Raw genomic sequence first — 9,759 nt, 5'->3', positions numbered from 1 at the left:
AACACTCCCCTCAGTCCTCCTCACAACACTCCCCTCAGTTCTCCTCACAACACTCCCCTCAGTCTCCTCATAACACTCCCTTAGTCTCCTCATAACACTTCCCTCAATCTCCTCATAACACTCCCCTCAGTCTCCTCACAACACGCCCCTCAGTCTCCTCCTTCCACTCCCCTCAGTCTCCTCATAACACTCCCTCAGTCGCCTCACAACACTCCCCTCAGTCTCCTCATAACCCTCCCCTCACTCTACTCATAACACACCTCCTCAGTCTCCTCACAACACTCCCTCTCAGTCTCCTCATAACACTCCCCTCAGTCTCCTCATAACATTCCCCTCAGTCTCCTCACAACACTCCCCTCAGTCTCCTCACAACACTCCCCTCAGTCTCCTCACAACACTCCCCTCAGTCTCCTCACAACACTCCCCTCGGTCTCCTCATAACACTCCCCTCAGTCTCCTCACAACACTCCCCTCAGTCTCCTCACAACACTCCCCTCAGTCTCCTCACAACACTCCCCTCAGTCTCCTCACAACACTCCCCTCAGTCTCCTCACAACACTCCCCTCAGTCTCCTCATAAACACTCCCCTCAGTCTCCTCACAACACTCCCCTCAGTCTCCTCATAACTCTCACCTCAGTCTCCTCATAACACTCCCCTCAGTCTCCTCATAACACTCCCCTCAGTCTCCTCATAACTCTCCCTCAGTCCCTCAGTCTCCTCATAACACTCCCCTCAGTCACCTCATAACACTCAACTCAGTCTCCTCCTCCCACTCCCCTCAGTCTCCTCATAACACTCCCCTCAGTCTCCTCAAACACTCCCCCTCAGTCCTCCTCATAACACTCCCTGTCTCCTCATAACTCTCCCCTCAGTCTCCTCATCACACTCCCCTCAGTCTCCTCATAACACTCAACTCAGTCTCCTCCTCCCACTCCCCTCAGTCTCCTCATAACACTCCCTCAGTCTCCTCACAACACTCCCCCTCAGTCTCCTCATAACACACCCCTCAGGTTTCCTCACAACACTCCCCTCAGTCTCCTCATAACACTCCCCTCAGTCTCCTCACAACACTCCCTCAGTCTCCTCACAACACTCCCCTCGCTCTCCTCATAACGCTCCCCTCAGTCTCCTCATAACACTCCCTCAGTCTCCTCACAACACTCCCCTCAGTCTCCTCATAACACTCCCCTCAGTCTCCTCATAACACTCCCCTCAGTCTCCTCATAACACTCCCCTCAGTCTCCTCATAACACTCCCCTCAGTCTCCTCATAACACTCCCCTCAGTCTCCTCATAACACTCCCCTCAGTCTCCTCACAACCCTCCCCTCAGTCTCCTCATAACACTCCCCTCAGTCTCCTCACAACACACCCTCAGTCTCCTCATAACTCTCCCCTCAGTCTCCTCATAACACACCCCTCGGTCTCCTCATAACACTCCCCTCAGTCCTCCTCATAACCCTCCCCTCAGTCTACTCATAACACACCTCCTCAGTCTCCTCACAACACTCCCCTCAGTCTCCTCATAACTCTCCCCTCAGTCTCCTCACAACACTCCACTCAGTCTCCTCACAACACTGCCCTCAGTCTCCTCACAACAATCCCTCAGTCTCCTCACAACACTCCCCTCAGTCTCCTCACAACACACCCCCTCAGTCTCCTCATAACACTCCCTCAGTCTCCTCACAACACTCCCCTCAGTCTCCTCACAACACTGCCCTCAGTCTCCTCACAACACGCCCCTCAGTCTCCTCATAACACTCCCCTCAGTCTCCTCACAACAATCCCCTCAGTCTCCTCACAACAATCCCCTCAGTCTCCTCACAACACCCCCCCTCAGTCTCCTCACAACACTCCCTCAGTCTCCTCACAACACTCCCCTCAGTCTCCTCATAACACTCCCCTCAGTCTCCTCATAACACTCCCCACAGTCTCCTCACAACACTCCCCTCAGTCTCCTCATATCACTCCCCTCGGTCTCCTCATAACTCTCCCCTCAGTCTCCTCATAACACTCCCCTCAGTCTCCTCATAACACTCCCCTCAGTCTCCTCATAACACTCCCCTCAGTCTCCTCATAACACTCCCCTCAGTCTCCTCATAACGCTCCTACTCAGTCTCCTCATAACACTCCCCTCAGTCTCCTCACAACACTCCCCTCAGTCTCCTCACAAACACTCCCCTCACTCTCCTCTCAACACTCCGCTAAGTCTCCTCATAACACTCCCTCAGTCTCCTCATAACGCTCCCCTCAGTCTCCACATAACACACCCTCAGTCTCCACATAACACTCCCCCTCAGTCTCCTCACAACACTCCCCTCAGATCCTCATAACACTCCCTCAGTGTTCTCAAAACACTCCCCTCAGTCTCCTCATAACACCCCCTTCAGTCTCCTCACAACACTCCCCTCAGTCTCCTCACAACACTCCCCTCAGTCTCCTCATAACACTCCCCTCAGTCTCCTCACAACACTCCCCTCAGTCTCCTCACAACACTCCCCTCAGTCTCCTCACAACACTCCCTCAGTCTCCCCACAACACTCCCCTCAGTCTCCTCACAACACTCCCCTCAGTCTTCTCATAACGCTCCCCTCAGTCTCCTCACAACACTCCCCTCAGTCTCCACACAACACTCAACTCAGTCTCCGCATAACACTTCCCTCAGTCTCCTCACAACACTCCCCTCAGTCTCCTCACAACACTCCCCTCAGTCTCCTGACAACACTCCCCTCAGTCTCCTCATAACACTCCCCTCAGTCTCCTCATAACACTCCCCTCAGTCTCCTCACAACACTACCCTCAGTCTCCTCACAACACTCCCCCTCAGTCCTCCTCATAACACTCCCCTCAGTCTCCTCATAACACTCCCCTCAGTCTCCTCATAACACTCCCCTCAGTCTCCTCACAACACTCCCCTCAGTCTCCTCATAACACTTCCCTCAATCTCCTCATAACACTCCCCTGCAGTCTCCTCACAACACGCCCCTCAGTCTCCTCCTTCCACTCCCCTCAGTCTCCTCATAACACTCCCCTCAGTCTCCTCACAACACTCCCCTCAGTCCCTCAGTCTACCCATAACACTCCCCCTCAGTCTCCTCACAACACTCCCTCAGTCTCCTCATAACACTCCCCTCAGTCCTCCTCATAACATTCCCCTCAGTCTCCTCACAACACTCCCCCTCAGTCTCCTCACAACAATCCCCTCAGTCTCCTCACAACACTCCCCTCAGTCTCCTCACAACACTCCCCTCGGTCTCCTCATAACGCTCCCCCTCAGTCTCCTCATAACACTTCCCTCAATCTCCTCATAACACTCCCCTCAGTCTCCTCACAACACGCCCCTCAGTCTCCTCCTTCCACTCCCCTCAGTCTCCTCATAACACTCCCCTCAGTCGCCTCACAACACTCCCCTCAGTCTCCTCATAACCCTCCCCTCACTCTACTCATAACACACCTCCTCAGTCTCCTCACAACACTCCCCTCAGTCTCCTCATAACACTCCCCTCAGTCTCCTCATAACCTTCCCCTCAGTCTCCTCACAACACTCCCTCAAGTCTCCTCACAACACTCCCCTCAGTCTCCTCACAACACTCCCTCAGTCTCCTCACAACACTCCCCTCGTCTCCTCATAACACTCCCCTCAGTCTCCTCACAACACTCCCCTCAGTCTCCTCACAACACTCCCCTCAGTCTCTCACAACACTCCCTCAGTCTCCACACAACACTCCCCTCAGTCTCCTCACAACACTCCCCTCAGTCTCCTCATAACACTCCCCTCAGTCTCCTCACAACACTCCCCTCAGTCTCCTCATAACTCTCACCTCAGTCTCCTCATAACACTCCCCTCAGTCTCCTCATAAACACTCCCCGCAGTCTCCTCATAACTCTCCCCTCAGTCTCCTCATAACACTCCCCTCCGTCACCCTCATAACACTCAACTCAGTCTCCTCCTCCCACTCCCCTCAGGTCTCCTCATAACACTCCCCTCAGTCTCCTCAAAACACTCCCCCTCAGTCTCCTCATAACACTCCCTGTCTCCTCATAACTCTCCCCTCAGTCTCCTCATAACACTCCCCTCAGTCTCCTCATAACACTCAACTCAGTCTCCTCCTCCCACTCCCCTCAGTCTCCTCATAACACTCCCCTCAGTCTCCTCACAACACTCCCCCTCAGTCTCCTCATAACACACCCCTCAGTTCTCCTCACAACACTCCCCTCAGTCTCCTCATAACACTCCCCTCAGTCTCCTCACAACACTCCCCTCAGTCTCCTCACAACACTCCCCCTCGCTCTCCTCATAACGCTCCCCTCAGTCTCCTCATAACACTCCCCTCAGTCTCCTCACAACACTCCCCTCAGTCTCCTCATAACCACTCCCCCTCAGTCTCCTCATAACACTCCCCTCAGTCTCCTCATAACACTCCCCTCAGTCTCCTCATAACACACCCCTCAGTCTCCTCATAACACTCCCCTCAGTCTCCTCATAACACTCCCCTCAGTCTCCTCACAACCCTCCCCTCAGTCTCCTCATAACACTCCCCTCAGTCTCCTCACAACACACCCCTCAGTCTCCTCATAACTCTCCCCTCAGTCTCCTCATAACACTCCCCTCGGTCTCCTCATAACACTCCCCTCAGTCTCCTCATAACCCTCCCCTCAGTCTACTCATAACACACCCCCTCAGTCTCCTCACAACACTCCCCTCAGTCTCCTCATAACACTCCCCTCAGTCTCCTCACAACACTCCACTCAGTCTCCTCACAACACTGCCCTCAGTCTCCTCACAACAATCCCCTCAGTCTCCTCACAACACTCCCCTCAGTCTCCTCACAACACACCCCCTCAGTCTCCTCATAACACTCCCCTCAGTCTCCTCACAACACACCCCTCAGTCTCCTCACAACACTGCCCTCAGTCTCCTCACAACACGCCCCTCAGTCTCCTCATAACACTCCCCTCAGTCTCCTCACAACAATCCCCTCAGTCTCCTCACAACAATCCCCTCAGTCTCCTCACAACACCCCCCTCAGTCTCCTCACAACACTCCCCTCAGTCTCCTCACAACACTCCCCTCAGTCTCCTCATAACACTCCCCTCAGTCTCCTCATAACACTCGCCACAGTCTCCTCACAACACTCCCCTCAGTCTCCTCATATCACTCCCCTCGGTCTCCTCATAACTCTCCCCTCAGTCTCCTCATAACACTCCCCTCAGTCTCCTCATAACACTCCCCTCAGTCTCCTCATAACACTCCCCTCAGTCTCCTCATAACACTCCCCTCAGTCTCCTCATAACGCTCCTACTCAGTCTCCTCATAACACTCCCCTCAGTCTCCTCACAACACTCCCCTCAGTCTCCTCACAACACTCCCCTCACTCTCCTCTCAACACTCCGCTCAGTCTCCTCATAACACTCCCCTCAGTCTCCTCATAACGCTCCCCTCAGTCTCCACATAACACACCCCTCAGTCTCCACATAACACTCCCCTCAGTCTCCTCACAACACTCCCCTCAGTCTCCTCACAACACTCCCCTCAGTCTCCTCACAACACTCCCCTCAGTCTCCTCACAACACTCCCCTCAGTCTCCCCACAACACTCCCCTCAGTCTCCTCACAACACTCCCCTCAGTCTCCTCATAACGCTCCCCTCAGTCTCCTCACAACACTCCCCTCAGTCTCCACACAACACTCAACTCAGTCTCCGCATAACACTTCCCTCAGTCTCCTCACAACACTCCCCTCAGTCTCCTCACAACACTCCCCTCAGTCTCCTGACAACACTCCCCTCAGTCTCCTCATAACACTCCCCTCAGTCTCCTCATAACACTCCCCTCAGTCTCCTCACAACACTACCCTCATTCTCCTCACAACACTCCCCTCAGTCTCCTCACAACACTCCCCCTCAGTCTCCTCATAACACTCCCCTCAGTCTCCTCACAACACTCCCCTCAGTCTCCTCATAACACTCCCCTCAGTCTCCTCACAACACTCCCCTCAGTCTCCTCATAACACTTCCCTCAATCTCCTCATAACACTCCCCTCAGTCTCCTCACAACACGCCCCTCAGTCTCCTCCTTCCACTCCCCTCAGTCTCCTCATAACACTCCCCTCAGTCTCCTCACAACACTCCCCTCAGTCTCCTCATAACCCTCCTCTCAGTCTACTCATAACACTCCCCCTCAGTCTCCTCACAACACTCCCCTCAGTCTCCTCATAACACTCCCCTCAGTCTCCTCATAACATTCCCCTCAGTCTCCTCACAACACTCCCCTCAGTCTCCTCACAACAATCCCCTCAGTCTCCTCACAACACTCCCCTCAGTCTCCTCACAACACTCCCCTCGGTCTCCTCATAACACTCCCCTCAGTCTCCTCATAACACTCCCCTCAGTCTCCTCACAACACTCCCCTCAGTCTCCTCACAACACTCCCCTCAATCTCCTCACAACATTCCCCTCAGTCTCCTCACAACACTCCCCTCAGTCTCCTCAAAACACTCCCCTCAGTCTCCTCACAACACTCCCCTCAGTCTCCTCATAACACTCCCCTCAGTCTCCTCATAACTCTCCCCTCAGTCTCCTCATAACACTCCCCTCAGTCTCCTCATAACACTCCCCTCAGTCTCCTCATAACTCTCCCCTCAGTCTCCTCATAACTCTCCCCTCAGTCTCCTCATAACACTCCCCTCAGTCTCCTCATAACACTCAACTCAGTCTCCTCCTCCCACTCACCTCAGTCTCCTCATAACACTCCCCTCAGTCTCCTCATAACACTCCCCTCAGTCTCCTCATAACTCTCCCCTCAGTCTCCTCATAACACTCCCCTCAGTCTCCTCATAACACTCAACTCAGTCTCCTCCTCCCACTCCCCTCAGTCTCCTCATAACACTCCCCTCAGTCTCCTCATAACTCTCCCCTCAGTCTCCTCACAACACTCCCCTCAGTCTCCTCACAACACTCCCTGTCTCCTCATAACACTTCCCTCAATCTCCTCATAACACTCCCCTCAGTCTCCTCACAACACGCCGCTCAATCTCCTCCTTCCACCCCCTCAGTCTCCTCATAACACTTCCCTCAATCTCCTCATAACACTCCCCTCAGTCTCCTCACAACACGACCCTCAGTCTCCTCCTTCCACTCCCCTCAGTCTCCTCATAACACTTCCCTCAATCTCCTCATCACACTCCCCACAGTCTCTTCATAACACTCCCCTCAGTCTCTTCATAACACTCCCCTCAGTCTCCTCATAACACTCCCCTCCGTCTCCTCATAACTCTCCCCTCAGTCTCCTCACAACACTTCCCTCAGTCTCCTCCTCCCACTCCCCTCAGTCTCCTCATAACACACCCCTCAGTCTCCTCACAACACTCCCCTCGGTCTCCTCACAACACTCCCCTCAGTCTCCTCATAACACTCCCCTCAGTCTCCTCACAACGCTCCCCTCGGTCTCCTCACAACACTCCCCTCAGTCTCCTCATAACACTCCCCTCAGCCTCCTCATAACACTCCCCTCGGTCTCCTCACAACACTCCCCTCAGTCTCCTCATAACACACCCCTCAGTCTCTTCTCAACACTCCCCTCCGTCTCCTCATAACACTCCCCTCAGTCTCCTCATAACTCTCCCCTCAGTCTCCTCACAACACTTCCCTCAGTCTCCTCATCCCACTCCTCTCAGTCTCCTCATAACACTCCCCTCTGTCTCCTCATAACACTCCCCTCAGTCTCCTCACAACACTCCCCTCAGTCTCCTCATAACACTTCCCTAAATCTCCTCATAACACTCCCCTCAGTCTCCTCACAACACGCCCCTCAGTCTCCTCCTTCCACTCCCCTCAGTCTCCTCATAACACTCCCCTCAGTCTCCTCACAACACTCCGCTCAGTCTCCTCACAACACTTCCCACAGTCTCCTCATAATACTCCCCTCAGTCTCCTCATAACACTCCCCTCAGTCTCCTCATAACACTCCCCTCAGTCTCCTCACAACACTCCCCTCAGTCTCCTCACAACACTCCCCTCAGTCTCCTCACAACACTCCCCTCAGTCTCCTCTTAACACTTCCCTCAGCCTCCTCATAACACTTCCCTCAGTCTCCTCATAACACTCCCCTCAGTCTCCTCATAACACTCCCCTCAGTCTCCTCACAACACTCCCCTCAGTCTCCTCATAACACTCCCCTCAGTCTCCTCATAACACTCCCCTCAGTCTCCTCACAACACTCCGCTCAGTCTCCTCGCAACACTCCACTCGGTCTCCTCATAACACTCCCCTCTGTCTCCTCATAACACTCCCCTCAGTCTCCTCATAACACTCCCCTCAGTCTCCTCATAACACTCCCCTCAGTCTCCTCATAACACTTCCCTCAGTCTCCTCATAACACTCCCCTCGGTCTCCTCACAACACTCCCCTCAGTCTCCTCATAACGCCCCCCTCAGTCTCCTCATAACATTCCCCTCAGTCTCCTCACCACACTCCCCTCAGTCTCCTCACAACACTGCCCTCAGTCTCCTCATAACACTCCCCTCACTCTCCTCACAACACACCCCCTCAGTCTCCTCATAACACTCCCCTCAGTCTCCTCACAACACTCCCCTCAGTCTCCTCACAACACTGCCCTCAGTCTCCTCACAACACTCCCCTCAGTCTCCTCATAACACTCCCCTCAGTCTTCTCACAACAATCCCCTCAGTCTCCTCACAACACTCCCCTCAGTCTCCTCACAACACCCCCCGCAGTCTCCTCACCACACTCCCCTCAGTCTCCTCACAACACTGCCCTCAGTCTCCTCATAACACTCCCCTCACTCTCCTCACAACACACCCCCTCAGTCTCCTCATAACACTCCCCTCAGTCTTCTCATAACACTCCCCTCAGTCTCCTCACAGCACTCCCCTCAGTCTCCTCATAACACTCCCCTCAGTCTCCTCATAACTCTCCCCTCAGTCTCCTCATAACACTCCCCTCAGTCTCCTCATAACACTACCCTCAATCTCCTCATAACACTCCCCTCAGTCTCCTTTTAACACTCCCCTCAGTCTCCTCATAACGCTCCCCTCAGTCTCCTCATAACACTCCCCTCAGTCTCCTCTCAACCCTACCCTCAGTCTCCTCACAACACTCCCCTCAGTCTCCTCACAACACTCCGCTCAGTCTCCTCATAACACTCCCCTCAGTCTCCTCATAACACTCCCCTCAGTCTCCACATAACACACCCCTCAGTCTCCACATAACACTCCCCTCAGTCTCCTCACAACACTCCCCTCAGATCCTCATAAAACTCCCCTCAGTGTCCTCAAAACACTCCCCTCAGTCTCCTCATAACACTCCCCTCAGTCTCCTCATAACAGTTCCCTCAGTCTCCTCATAACACTCCCCTCGGTCTCCTCACAACACTCCCCTCAGTCTCCTCATAACGCCCCCCTCAGTCTCCTCATAACACTCCCCTCAGTCTCCTCACCACACTCCCCTCAGTCTCCTCACAACACTGCCCTCAGTCTCCTCATAACACTCCCCTCACTCTCCTCACAACACACCCCCTCAGTCTCCTCATAACACTCCCCTCAGTCTCCTCACAACACTCCCCTCAGTCTCCTCACAACACTGCCCTCAGTCTCCTCACAACACTCCCCTCAGTCTCCTCATAACACTCCCCTCAGTCTCCTCACAACAATCCCCTCAGTCTCCTCACAACACTCCCCTCAGTCTCCTCACAACACCCCCTCAGTCTCCTCACAACACTCCCCTCAGTCTCCTCACAACACT

The 9,759-nt window shown here is 54.2% G+C and overlaps 1 long non-coding RNA gene and 1 pseudogene across 1 annotated transcript in view; one reads left to right on the top strand and one right to left on the bottom strand.

Annotated features, from left to right (window-relative positions):
• Positions 1-9,759, top strand: part of LOC147091441 (uncharacterized) — a 347,011-nt gene that overhangs the window by 157,035 nt on the left and 180,217 nt on the right. The window lies entirely within an intron of this gene.
• Positions 1-9,759, bottom strand: part of LOC147091445 (uncharacterized) — a 106,129-nt pseudogene that overhangs the window by 4,153 nt on the left and 92,217 nt on the right.

This window comes from Somniosus microcephalus, unplaced genomic scaffold, assembly GCF_052327205.1.
Source record: "Somniosus microcephalus isolate GS21.2 unplaced genomic scaffold, FLI_Smic_1.0 unresolved_chr3, whole genome shotgun sequence".
Classification (NCBI taxonomy): domain Eukaryota; kingdom Metazoa; phylum Chordata; class Chondrichthyes; order Squaliformes; family Somniosidae; genus Somniosus; species Somniosus microcephalus.
The sequence above is the reverse complement of the archived record's forward strand: the minus strand, read 5'-3'. Positions and strand labels throughout refer to the sequence as shown.